This window comes from Taudactylus pleione, unplaced genomic scaffold (assembly GCF_031769625.1).
Source record: "Taudactylus pleione unplaced genomic scaffold, aTauple2 ptg000043l, whole genome shotgun sequence".
NCBI classification, from domain to species: domain Eukaryota; kingdom Metazoa; phylum Chordata; class Amphibia; order Anura; family Myobatrachidae; genus Taudactylus; species Taudactylus pleione.
In genome coordinates, this window is record NW_028284445.1 from 5,108,835 (window position 1) to 5,123,787 (window position 14,953).

The 14,953-nt window shown below is 43.7% G+C and overlaps 1 protein-coding gene across 2 annotated transcripts in view; it reads right to left on the bottom strand.

The window, feature by feature from the left end:
- The window catches only part of SERTM1 (serine rich and transmembrane domain containing 1), a 36,633-nt gene that overhangs the window by 1,258 nt on the left and 20,422 nt on the right, over positions 1-14,953 (bottom strand). The window lies entirely within an intron of this gene.

Here is a 14,953-nt window from a genome sequence, read left to right on the forward strand (position 1 = left end):
ATCTCCCCAGTGTCACAAATGAAATAATTAGCACAACCTGTCTTTTAAAATGTGTGAGCCAGTAATAAATGCACTTGTGCACCAACTAGGAGTTCTGGAAAACATACTGTTAGGGGTGCACTAATATATAGACCATCTATATGGTAAATTATTATTACTGTATAATAATACACTATTTAGTGCATAAGGAGGCCAATCTGTACATATATGTCCAGGGCAGTGAAAGGTTCTTTTGCTGCTCCCCCTGGACTTTCTGGACTTGCTCAAATGATCTGGAATGCAGCCCACATCTGAAATAAAAACATTCAGCTCAGGCAGGATGGCCCTACATATAATGGCATACTGTGATTGCTGGTCCTGTATATGTCAGGATTATTACATACAATATTCTTTGTATAATAATGTATATTATAGCTGGTTAAGTGCTAATTCTGCCCTCTTCATGGACTGGCCACACTTGCTCTAATATCAGGCATTTGGAAACCCCCCTCTAGAAATCCTGTGTTTGCCCCTGAAACCTCACCGCTTACTACATCTCCAGACTTATTTCCTCTCACATTCCTGACTGCCTTCTTTCCTCCTGTGATTACCTAATCCCACTTTCACCTTAAGGACTTATGTGTTGCTCCGTATCTCTGGAATACCCTACCTTGCCCAATTAGACTTGCCTGCTGACTCCCAGCCTCCAGACTCTGTTACCCTCATGCTCTATGTATTCACACATAGCTCCTCTAGATTGTAAAATGTCACGGTCAGCGCCCTCTCCTATCTATATTCTCTACATAATTATGTAATCTGAGATTTACAATTATGTATATATGTAAAGTGTATGTGTATATATGTCAAGTTATGCTCATGTTTGCACCATGTTGTATCTACTGTATGCACTTTTGTTGCAAATTTTTACCCCTATGTATGGCACTGCAGAGCCTTTGTGGCATCATATTAATAAAAGATAATAACAAATACACACAAGTTTCACAAAGGAGGTGCAGGCATGAGACAGAGGGTATGGAGAACCCTGCTCATGACAGCTTACAGTCAATAGGAGCTAATGGGACATGGGACAGTAGTAGGGAGAACATGCAGAGGGTTGTCAGATGTCAGATGGGAGTTAGATAGACTACAGCGAGAGTTGGGTTTTCAGAGAGTACTTGAAAAACTGGAGGTTACAGGAGCATCTGGTCAGGTAGGGTAGGAGGGTTCCATAAGTGAGCAATTTGTTACACGATTTGGCTGTTTTCGATCGATTGGAATTACGTTTAAAAAGTGCCGTGTGTGGGGAAGATAACGATGCCGATGCGCGCTCTCACTGTCGCTGATCATGGTTGATGATCTCTTGAACCTGCAGAAAGATATCGACCTATCTTTCATGATTTGGCACACATCGTTTTGGTGTGTATGCACGATGAATGATACAATGTATGATATGTCGTCACTGCTCCTGGCTATTCCCCTCCTCCATTCTGTGACAGATGATGAGGGAGATGGAGATAGCAGCAACGTGGATCATCTGGGGAGATTTGGCTTGTTGATTCTAGTAAGTATACAAAGCACCAATGTATTCCACTGCACCCCAATGTATACCACTGCACCCCAATGTATTCCACTGGCCCACCAATGTAAACCCACTGCATCACCAATGAATTAACCCAATGTACCACCAATATTATTAATTCACTGTACCACCAATGTTATTAACCCACTGCACCACCAATGTCCACTGTACCACCAATGTTATTAATCTACTGTACCAATGTTATTAGCACACTGTACCACCAATGTTATTGGCACACTGCACCACAAATGTTATTAACCCACTGTGCCACCAATGTTACCCACTGTACCACCAATGTTATTAACCCACTGTACCACTAATGTTACCCACTGTACCACCAATGTTATTAACCCACTGTATTATCATTGTGATTATTACGCCACAGGGCCACCAATGTTATAACATTGTCCCATCAATGTTACGTCAATGTTTCTACATATGGATTTTTTTTTATGGCCACCAAGTTTGATGTAAAATGTGGTATTATAATGCAAAGGTATATTGTTAACACTAAAAAATGATTTTTTAAATTTTGATATTTTAAAAACATAACCAATAAACTAACATTTTTAAAAATATAAACATTAAAAACATTTAAAATTTAACAACATTAAAACTGAACAAACAGTAACAACATTAAAAACAGTAAACACAATGAAAACATTTAAGAAAAGTTGGTGTATATAATCAGTTTTTATTTCCTTTTTCTAGACAGACATGACAAATGCAAGAGAAAAGGAATTAGTGACTGGATTCCTAGAATTATACCAGAGGCACGAGTGTTTATGGAAAATAAAATTGAAGAATTACAGCAACAAGGAATAAAAAGCTGCAGCCATAGAGGACCTTGTTACTTACAGCAAGCCCTATCACAATGAGGCGTGTCCACAATGGGTGAAGGACAAAATTCAAAATCTGCGGACAGTCTATCTCAAAGAGTATAAAAAAACAACAGGACTCGTGGGCTTCAGGAGCAGGGGCCGATGATGTATGTAAGAGCTCGTTATGGTACTTTGACCTGCTCCGGTTCAATCACGACCAAGAGCCACAAAGAGTTTCACAGTGTCTAATGGTTGAGAATGTGCCAGGAGAGCCAGAAGAGGACACAGAGGAAGCGGCACATTCGTCGTATTTGGTTGTGGTAAGTACAGACACACCATGCCAAATGTTTGTTATTAAAGTTGTTTTAACAGTTCCAAATTGTCCACATTTTTTCATTGGAGACAGTCCTCCTGCCATGGCACAGCCCCCACTCCATTAAAATAGGCCGGGTATTGCTCCCTGACCTCTTTAGCCCAAGCAGTCCCCATTGTCTGCAGATTGACAGGTTTTTCCACAGAGTGCATTTGGACTGTCTCCTATGGCTGGGCTGGGTCGTCTGGCATAGCTGTGCCTGATGTCCTCTGTTAGCTGGTTGTTTTGATTCTCAGGAAATTGTGTAGGACAAAGCATGCCAAGATGACCGAATCAATTTTGTCGACACGTAGATTGATGGCCATCTGGAAGAATCTGAAATGGTTGCTGAGAATGCCAAAGGCGTTCTCAACAATCCGCCGTGCCCTGGATAGCCAGTAATTGTATATCCGCTTTTCTTTAGTCGGCTTCATCAAGTGTTCGTGTAGTGCAAATGCCTCGTCAGCCACAAATACATAGTTTAGGCCATGCTTTGTTTCCACTGTAGTTGGCAATTTTAGGCGGTTGGCGGTAAACTTATCATAGAAGAGGATTTATTTAAAGGAGCCTCCATCAGAAGCACGGCCATTTTTCCCTACATCAACAAATATAAACTCATAGTTGGCTTTCACCACCGCCATGAGTACTATACTAAAAAACCCTTGTAATTATAATAATAAGATCTGCCATGGGCAGGTGGGTAATGAGGATATGTCTTCCATCAATCACTCCACCACAGTTGGGAAAATTCCACTTCGTTCAAATTCCTCAGCAATGGATTGCCACTCCTCCGCCGTTGAGGGAAACTAGAATAAAATTAGAAAAAAACATAACATTTTATTTGTGCTATTTTTTTCTCCCCTCCAACATTCTTATACACCTGATCTTGACCTGAGCCCTAGCCCCCAAATGGCTGCCGTCACCAAGAGCAAGGGAGAATCCAGTCAGCCTCCTACCAAGCGAAGATATAGGCACAGGGCCCCAATCTATCAGTCTTCATCAGGACTAATGAAGCAAGTGGAGGAGGCCCTCCAAAATCCACCCGATATGTTTGATAACCTGGGCAACCATATCGCCAATTCTTTCCCTGCAATGGATCCGGTACAGCAGATCCATGCTGAGAGAATAATATATGAAACTGTGATAAGGGGTAAAATAAAACAACTGTCCAGCACCACAAGGCTTACTGACGAGCCTCTGCCCCAGATAACTGTCCAGCCACTTCAGATGATTGGTCCCTCCACATCACATTCAAACTGGCCAGCCACCTACCAGCCCACTACACTGTTGGGTCCAACCCCATCCCACCCTACTCCCACAAGTTTATTTTAATTTTTATATTTCCTCTTAAAAATATCAACAAGTTTTATCTCTCCCAATAGCTACTCTATGATATATGGTGGTGATGAAGCAGATTGGACATGGGCCCTGATTCAGAGCCGGACGCTCTGACCAGAGCGCTCACTCTGAATCAGGGCCCTCCTCCATTAAAATGGAGCATCCTCCTGGACGCTCGTATAGCTGTGGGTCACCACCCACAGCATATACGAGCGTCCAAAAAGATGGTCGCGATGGTCTTGACCATCGCGACCATCGGACTTGCGACGGAAACCCTGCGGTAGGGTTTCCCAGCCACAAGCCCTGGAGTGATTTTGGCTCTATCAGAGCCAAAATCACTCCCACTGACATCATTAGTGATGTCAGTGGGGCCGGCTTCAGACGGTAGGCGTTCCCATGGGAACGCCTCCGTCTGGCAGGCACGCCCCCGGCACGCCCACCAAAGGGGGGCGTGCTGTCAGTCACCATCGACAGCACGCCCCCTTTGGTGCGAGACCCCGAGCGACGGATTCCCCGTCGCTAGCCGGATCTCGCGCATGCGCACGATGGAGCTCCCTCCGTCGTGCGCATGCGCAGTGGGGAACATCAACCCACTTGCGAGCGTACTGCCGCTTGCGAGTGGGTCTGAATGACCCCCATGGTCAGTAAACACATGGTGTAAGGACAGATTGTTGGAAGCCGGGACCACAATCTGTACTTGCGCTATGTGTTTCTTGGCCTATTCTTCCACCGTCTGACCCACTGTATACCATAGAGCAGCATAGCTATTGGGACAGATAACACTTGTTGATAACACACTTTTTATATTAACAATTTAAGCCATGTTGGTTAATAACACTTGCAGCCATGTTGGTAGCCTGATTTCAAATATGCAGCCATAAAGGTTGCCATGTTGCAAATATACAGCCATGTTGGTTGTTTTTTTCTACATTTTGGTAAAAAAAAAAAGAAAAAATTTCTTTCACTAGAAAAATAAGTGTAGTGTTTTTACTCACCTTAAAGTACTGGAACTTCTGGACATTCACAATGGCTTTGCAGGTGTCCTGAATGATGACGCCCAAAGCCTGGGGGGAAATGAGGGTCCCAAACTTCAGGTCTTCCAAGGACCTTCCTGTAGCCAGGACCCTCAAGGTAGCAATCAGCCCCTCCTCAGTAGGAATGGCCCTCGGCATAATTGGTATTCTGCCTCTGGATATAGGTGGTCTCCAGCCACAGCAACTCCTGGAAAGTGACGTCATCCATGCACAGGTAGTTGCGGTAATCGTCCGGGTTGTTCTCCCTAATCTCCATCAGCAGCAGCATATGGGAAGAGTCTCCCTCCTCATCAGCCACTCCTTCGTCCAACAGGACCTCATTTTCCTTCTTTCCTCAGCTCCCTCATCTCTCAGCCTCATATAGCCATATCCTAGCAGAAGCTTATAGCGATAGGAATTCATCACCACAGAATAGAATGCAGGATAAACACACTTTGCAAGCCAAAAACAAAGCAGAGCATAATAGCAATGTACAGCGTCAGCAGGGTATAAACCAAGCCTCATTAGTCACAGAGCAGAAGTGCCCAGAACTAATATGGCACCTGCTTTATATACCCCCTAGTTAAGCCCTCCCATTATTTAAATTCCATTATTTGCAATCGTTAACGACCCATCTATATCGTTTGGTCTTTTGTACAATCGTTCCATGTGTAGGCACTCTATTGTTTGTTCAGGATTTCATGGGAAATCGCAAACGAGATTGGATCGTTTGTAAATCGTACCGTGTGTGGGGGCATTTAGAGGCAGGAGAAAGATGTAGATAACAGAGAGGAGGTCACAGTCAAATGGAAGAGAGCAAGTGGGAATGCATCTTGTGACGAGCTCATAGATGTATGGAAGGGAGGAGTTGATGAGGACATTGACGAGAGGGTTAGTAGGTTGAATGGACTCTGGGGATAATGGGGAGAGGAGGATTAGTCTTGTGATGGCCTTCAGGGACAATTACAGAGGGGAACGATAGGGGGAACAACAGAAAACAGGAGTGCTTAGTGTCTAGTGTTTATTAGGGATGTGCAGGCTCGGATAGGTTCGAGTTTGCACGTTGAGTTCGGATTTTTCCCTCCAAAAAAACGGAACTCAGAAAGAGGCAAAACGTCATCTTACATGGACGAACATCATCATTCCTGGACTTTTGTCCAGGAATGATGATGTTCGTCCATGTAAGATGACGTTTTGCCTCTTTCTGAGTTCAGTTTTTTTGGAGGGAAAAATCCGAACTCAACGTGCAAACTCGAACCTATCCGAGCCTGCACATCCCTAGTATTTATATAATTACAGTGCGCAAAGTACTCCAGTATATGAGCTCACCGAGTAAGAACATTAGTCTCTGCATTGATGTTTATACCGACTTATTTATTCTTCTCTATCTCATACAGATTTGACCAGAAAGCCTGACCTATCAGTGTAGCATGCCATAATTTGATTTCTGTAATCTGTATTTGAAATGTATACATTTGTTATTGGTTTTGCATGCCTTGATAGCCTCAGAAGCAATTCCATAGCTATTTGTCTTTCATTCCAAGGTCCCTCTGAGTTCACTGACTGCTGAATTTGCTCATTACCAGCAGTCCTATCAGGCTGCTTATTGCATGTTCAAGCAGCCTAAAGGCCAAACTCATCTTTGTACCTGTTGTCACTCGAACAAATTAAGAATTCAGCGCGACAAGTCAGTGTGAGGTAATCTGTGTTTCGTTTATATTGTAACATCTATCTTTCGGGATTGCATCAAAATTGTAACTAATACACAAATATTAAACAAAACAGTATATATGATTGTACTGTATATATGTTTGTGTGTCTGTATATATGTTTGTGTGTATGAATATATCTTTGTGTGTAAATTAATAAATTATTCATTTATATATTTGTTTTAGCCATTAGGCTGGATCTCGCACTGGTGCATCTGGGAGGGCAAGCCTGGGCACATTGAGGTAGATGCCTCTGCTATCTTGAAGTGAGTTTAGTTGTGCAGAGGACCTGATTCAGACCCGCTCGCTAGATGCGTTTGCTCGCTTGATGCGTATGCAAATTTAGCAAGGCAGGCGATCGCACGGCAAGGCATTAGCATGCCCACTATGTCTTGGCGTGTGATCGCATTGTGCATGCAGACACCCACCAGCCTGTCTTAAGACGCCCACTTGCGTATGTCATCTCCAGGAATTGTATGCAACCATCGCTAACATTGAGTACCATTGGATGCAATTGCAGCGCTTGTAGTTGACCATACCCTACAGCAAGCACTGTAAAATCCAGCCAGGTGACGTGTACTATGACACTCCCTCTTATTTATGCACGCCTCTGAAACGCCGTTGAGACGCTCAGGCACGCCTGCGTTCGCACCTCCACTCCCCCATTTTTAATGGCCAGCCCCTGTCACCACCCACAAATGGCCTCTCCTGTCACTCATTCAACTGGGCAGTCTATGCGCAGTGAGCGAACGCTTCCCCAACTCTCTCACTGGTTTGCGCACTGCGATGTATACGCATGGGCAGAAAGTGAACCATCTGCAGGTAAAAGCGAAATCATCCTAGTGGGCGGGTCTGTATCAGGTCCAGAGTCTCTAGAGATGCGTTTTGCAACAGTGTATGATCCACCCATTTTGCTACATTTATGTTTTCCTTATACTGTACAGTTTAATATCATTTATGACTTAAATGAATCATGCAAGTGAAGGGACTTCGGAACTGTTTTTATTGCATTGATCAGAGTGCTCCTATAAATGCACTTCTCTTTGCAACATGGAGATACAAAATTAATCCCATTCAAAGTATAGTATGAGACCCAAAGATCGCCAACTCTGGGCTGGTGCATAATTGAAATCCTTTAAGGGAGTCGAAAAGACTGCGCAAAGGGCCTGATTCAGAGGCGGACTCAGGAGTGATCAGTGCTTGCTTCGGTACCAGCGGATCTGAGAAGATACTGTATGTAAATGATGCAGGTGTCGTCTTTTGAATTGAGACACCCACCTGCACCTTCTCAGATCCGCTGCATGGGATCATCATCGGGAACATCGGCGGACCTTCAGACAAGTAAGGTGACAATGGCAGTGGAACTGCGGACTGTGGTGTATAAACAGTTCTGAAACTATCGGTCAGTTACTACTGAATCGGGACTGTGTCAGGGGCTGAATCGGCCCCAAAATTGGATAAACCCCTTAAAAGGGTTTATCTAAATATATTTTCTAAAATCAAATAATAGTGCCCCTAAAAACAACCAAACCATAGCATTAAAAGAATGATAAGGCTTGGAAATCCAAGATGGCGAACAGACCCTCTCTTCCCCACCCTTCCTGCCCCCTACCCAGGGCCAGATTGAGGGCCAAATGGGCCTGTAGCTGAAAATGATCAAGGGCCTATTATGAGAATCAGATGAGGTGTGATCAGTGCTGTGTGGTGTGGCCAGAGCCACATGGGCATATACATCCTCTATAATCATAGCCCCAATGTCTCCATAAATAAGTAAAAGAAAAAAAATGCTTTATTGTGTGAAGTAAATAGAAATACAATTTTACTACTTATGATTTATGGCTGATCGTGTGGAGAGCAGATGGTCAGTCTACATCCTGCTGTCATGATGATGGGCCTATTTTTATTTGGAGGCCTGGAGCTGTAGCTCCATCCGCCCTATTGTTAATCTTGCCCTCCCTCTACTTATGTTACCTGCCTCTACCCATGTTATCCCCACAAAATGTCTGGATTTTATTTCTTAGCTCAAACTACCTATTTTTTCTATTTTTGTCTTTTCTGAGAGGTATATTTCATTCATTATTAAATATAAAGTAAAACCAAAATATCTATAGGTCCAAGGGGATATACATTTGTATATTTTTTATATTTACTTGTAAAATATGAAACCACTTAACAGTAAAAACTATATGCTACATAAAATGCACTGCAAAGTCAGTCTTGAACCATGTAAATGAAGAGATAACATAAAAGGCACTGCTGGCAGTGGGCCGGTATGTGGTGGAATGCTATACAGCCACTCCTGCTGCTATCCACTTTTCCACTTCGACCACTGATCATAACCAGTTAAGAAAAACAGAGGATGCAGCAAAAATAAAAAAAGACGTTTCCATAATAACAAAAATTTGAACAAATATTATTTTAATTGGAAGAAGTTGCGGAAGCAGTTTGCATATTAAACTAATGATGTTAAATGAAAACTTGAGTAAAGATGAAGAGGAGCTGACATGAGAAGAGTTTCTTTCTGTACTCAGGTCCATAACTATGGGTGTGCCATTGCACATAGCGCAGGGCTCTGTGAGCGGCACCATCACTGCCCTAGCTTCTGGCTAGCAGGGTGCATTGAATGGCATCCTGCAGCCAGGATTGCTGATGCAGTGCCACATGGAGCATCTTTTGGATGCTCCAGGCAGGCACCCTGCAGTCTGTACAGCCACTCGGAGCGTCCTCAGGATGCTCTAGACAGTGCTGCACTTCCTAGTGCTGTCAGCCCCGTCTCCTCTGCATGACATCATGCGCTCAAGGGGCGGAGCTGGCACAAGACGCACTGCTACACCCACCGCTGTCTGTACTGATGATCAGAAAAACTGGAACCACAGGGGAACTGTTGCAGAGCTGAATGCAAGATGGATGGAATTGCACCTGCATTGCGTACACAGAACTAAATGAGTATATTGCGCTAAATCATCTCTTTATAGCAACGCCCCCCTCTTTACAGTGGCTGTTATATCAGCACTACATACAATTACTCAATCACGCTACAATGCTCCGACATAAACTACCTAGGTCGCTGCCACACCCCATTTTGTGCCAACCCTCCAGGAGAGAGCAGCCAGAAAGCCGGCTAGTATACAAGCTACTTTCTCTGCAACACAGACTTGCATTCCCCTCTGCAGAAGGCCCACTAAGGAAACTATCTATTGTTTGTGTAAAGGAGCACATAACAAATAAGTACACAGATTGAAGTCTTGAGTCAAAAATGTATATGAAGCGTGATTTGGGGATTATATGTGTACATGCATTTAGTATGGTAGGGTGATGCTATATGATGCTGTTAATGGAACTGACAAGTAGAATCCTTTTGGAATTAATCATAAATAATTAAAAGATGTGCACTGAGACAATCTAAGATTGAATTGCACCTGAGAACAGCACAACTACAGTAACACAAATGTGATGATTTTTCAGTTTACTGTCTCCTTTCTGGCAATTAGGAAATTTTAGAAGCAGGTTCATTAAGGAAAAAGAAAAGAAAAAAAGGATCGGACAAACTGATGACCTGGCTGGTTAAATGACACAAGGGTATTTTTTTTTTTAGCAGGACATAAAGCTGGCCGCACACGCATCAATTTTAAACAACAGCAATTACTTAGACCGTACGTCCGCAGACATGACTAACAATTGTGATCAGAGAGAGCAAATAACATTTTTAGTGAATGTTCAATGTAATAATATCCTTAGAGTTTAACTCCACCATTTCAATGCACAGTTTCTACCTGATCGATTTGGCAATTTTTGTAAAGGATTTATTGTAGAGAATACACTACAAAGGGGAAATATTTAAATGGTACTGGAGTTATCCTTTACAAAAAAAGAGTACCCTGGTTATTATTATGACAAATTATGACCATAATTACCATGATTTTCAAAGGTAATTTCATGGTAAAAGGATTCCGGTCAATATTGCAGCAAAGGTGATGCCGGAGCTTACAATATCGGCACCGGAGTCCTGACACCTGTCAGAATCCCAGCGTCAGCATCCCGACCGCCTGTATCCCGAAGGTAATTAGCGGGGTTAGTGGGAGGGGTAGGGGTTAGCCACTAGGGGGAGGGTTAGGTTTAGGCTCCGGGGAAGAAAGGTTAGAGGTAGGGGTAGGAGAAGCATTATGATACCTACCGACAGGCGTCTGTATCCTAACCCTGTCAGGATGCCGGCGTCAGGATTTTAACTGCCGGGATCCTGAGCGACGGCATCCCGTACCCAACCCCCATGGTAAACTTGATTATTTATCTTGATACCTTTTCATAAGGGTTGACTTTAAAGCTAAATTCACTTTTTAAACTTTGGTTTTAAAAGTTTATTTTCCTCTTCATTTTCCAGAAATGTGTGAGCGGCAGATATGAGTTACTGTCAGTGGGCGTCTCTAACCACTGGATGGCGAGTGTGTGTGGATCATTAGTATATGTGATACCCTGGTTGCTTTTGATGTGAAGTGGGAGCAATGTTTTCAGAGGTGAGGTACCTTGATGTAGGATGGTCCTCTTCTGAAAATACTTGCTGCCCCAGAGAGGCAAGGTCTATCTCCAGGTTAACAGAAATAGGGACAAAAATATTATGCAAAGTAACAATACGGTTTATTCAGCTATCTGGTTTAAGACGTAATTCAATCACAAAATATATATTCAAAGTTATATCCTACACTTAACGACAATGAAATCCTGCACAAAATTATTAAATTGAACAATTCTGCAAGAAATAGTCTCTGTAGTATAAAGCATTAGAGTACTGCATAGTAGTGCTTAAAGTTCTGCATACTAACAAGAGCAGTTGCAGCACTGTCTGTAATGAATGTGCAGGTGACTTCTTTGGGATCTCTCTGAGATTGTGACAGTTGTTTCTCTCTCAGGATCTCTGACACCACTGTATATTCTGCTGCTGTTCTCACAATGTCACCCTCCCTTTGCTTTTCTGCCCACATCCGCTCTAAATAAGATGGTGCCACCTCAGGATCAGGGAGCTTCCCCTCAGTCTGCTGTCAGTTACTGGAGCTGGAATCGGTATGATTTACCACCGGACGCATGTCCGGCGGTTGGAATCCCGTCACCAGCATCCCGGCAGCAGTGGAAATCCTGATCGTTCTCAGGTAAGTATTAGCTAACCTAATTCTACACCCTAACCCTCCCTTAGGGGTGCCTAACCCTAACCTCCCCCCCAGTACCTAACCCTAATCCCCCCTCTAAGTGCCTAACACTAACTTCCCTTTCCCCGCTGCCTAAACCTAGCCCCCCGAGGGGGTGCCTAACCCTAAGTCCCCCCCGGGAGCCCTAAACCTAACCCCCCGCGTGCGGCTATCCGCGCTCGGTGCCCGGTGTCCTTTCGATCGGGATGCCGGGTGTCGGTCTCCCGGCGTATGTCTACTGACAGGCGTCGGCATATCGACACCTGTCTTTAGACCCTTGCCGATATATGACAGTCAGGAAGCCGGCTGTCGGGATTAGGTCCGCCGGCTTCCTGACTGCCTACCCTGACCCTCAGCTGTCCTCTCCCCAACTGTCACTTTTGTGCACCCTAGAGGATTCTGGGGGCTCTAGTCTCCTGCAGCAGTGCAGCTCCCTGACAAAAGAAAGTGATACCTCATGACTGTGGGGCAGGGTCAGATTAACAATGGGGCTCCAGCTCCAGGCCTCCATATAAAAATAGGCCCATCATCAGAACAATGATCACCAGCTGCCTAGCTGGTCACACAGTCAGTCATAGATTATCATACCTCCCAACATGACCCTCTCCAGGAGGGACACAATGCTCTGGTCCTGGACTTCCCTGGTAAGAGGTGGGGCTGCAGCACAGTTCAAAATTAAAATAGGGGAGACACACCAACTGTCATTTCACATGCTGCCAAACATCACTGGCTGGGACTCACTGGCAGTTGGTGTGACTCCCCTATTTGAATTTTGGACTGTACTGCAGCCCCACCTCTGGAGCCTCCACCAATCATAAATTACCAGGGAAGTCCAGGACCAGAGCTTTGTGTCCCTCCTGGAGAGGGTCATGTTGGGAGGTATGGGTTATAATTATTAAAAATGTTTTCTAGTTTTCTCACAAAATTATATATTTTTCCTATTTTTAGGTAGTTAAGGAGATAGTGGGGCTTATAGTGTATGGGGGGGTACACACACACACTTTGCTCTGGTCACCCACACAGCACTGGTTACAGCTACTCCCCTTCTCAGTATAGGCCCTTGAACATATTCAGCCCCAGGCCCATGTTGCCCTTAATCCGGCCCTGCTGTGGGGTATCACTCATATTTTTGCAATTGTGATCCATGAGAGAATGCAACTGCGATGACATTTGTGTCCACATCTGTGTACATAGGACCTGATTCAGAGACGGACGCAATGGCGATTTTTATGCAGATCTAGCGATTGTTTGCCAGTGTGCATGCGTGTTAGTCGCAATGTGCATGTACCGTGATTGCTTTGTGATTACATTTGCAAAGAGGATCTACTCGCAAAGTGAGTGACAAGTAGTCAATGTTTGGGGGTGGTAATGCAGGCGTGTCTGACCATTTGAATGTCGTTTCATCGGCGTGCATAAACTAGCCATTGCGATTGCATTTGCAGCATGAGAGCTCTCAGCGTGTGAGCAGAGCTGCAGTGTTTGTGGCTGGTCCAACCTGCCGCAAAGGCAAGATGGCTGCTCATTATGCATCGATGTTACCGATAATTATGCAGGTAAGCATCGTTGTACGCAGGAAAGAAGGCAGCAGTGGGTGTCTCTATACTTGGCTGATGCTTGGAATCATTAGCATATTTTCATAGCTGCGTTCTGTACAAAATTGCATCTGCGATCGCATTAACGTCCATCTCTGAATCCAACCCTTATGGTCCAAAATAAAGTACAAAACTACAATATAAGTTTGGATACCTCTTCTCACTTTTTTAAATGACCGATAATGAAAGCAATCTGATGGCCCCTATCCCAAATACTAATACTCAGTATACTGCAACAATAAACTGCGTCTTTACATTGGAGGAAATTAATGGTTACAAGAACACTCACTATAGTTTAGATGCTCTCACGATTTGAATAATATAAGACAACCTAAGGAGTGTTAGTCAATATCTGAACTTCAATGCTCTCTAAGGGCTCTATTTACTACAATCCGCATTTAAAATGCAGTTGTTGTGTGTTGCGAATTTAGGAAATATCACAGATTTATTAAAAATCCCTTACAGAGACATAGCTTGCCATTAAGCTCTGTCCCTGCAAATCCCCCCCGCAAACTTTTTGCTGTATTTTTTGGAAAAAATACAGTGAGAAGATGCCTGTGTATGCGCCGAGTGGCTCGCCTAAGCCCCCACCCCATCCCACCCACCCCCACGACTGCAATGATCAGCTTGTGGTCTATTTAGACCACAGCCGATCACTGAGGCCCGGCTCCCGGCTCTGCTTGTTAGAGCTGAGCAGGAGTCGGGGAACTAGGGGAAACCCTGGATAACGCCATCTCCAGATGGCGTTATTATCACAGGGCTTCCCCCGTTTTTTTTTTCACATTTTAGTTTTAGTAACTTTGGCCAGATCACATTTCCCACTACAAATATGGGAAATGCTATCTGCTTACTAAAAATATGTGATAATTAGGGGTTGGAGTCGAATTTTACCAGCTCACAGTTTGCAGAAATTGGGTCCTATTGTATATTTTTAATGGGTTGAATTTAAAAAAACACCCACTTTTGTGGAGAAGCCCATTTCTGGGTGCACTTTGCTCATGACTAATTTAGGCCATAAAGAAGCACAAGAACTGCAGTAATATAGAAATAAAACCTTAGAATTGTAGTTAATGAAAGGGGTGGTTATGGTGGTTTCAATGGTTGGAGACCCAGATTATCCATGCAGGATATGTCATTTGTGAGTTAACACCAATATAACAATTATGAATAGATGTAAGGTCTATGCAGACTAAGCTATGAAAAAGATGCAGGAAAACAATGAAAATCACATGTAATTGTAAATAGAGTATGTTTTCTTTTGTAAATGCATGGTATTTAATAAATCACATTGCATTGATTAAACTGCAGTGTGTGTATTCAAGCACGGTTCCCTATAAAGTTTCACACAGAAAAGAATATTACGAATAAATGCATACTAAGCTTCAGCTAAATG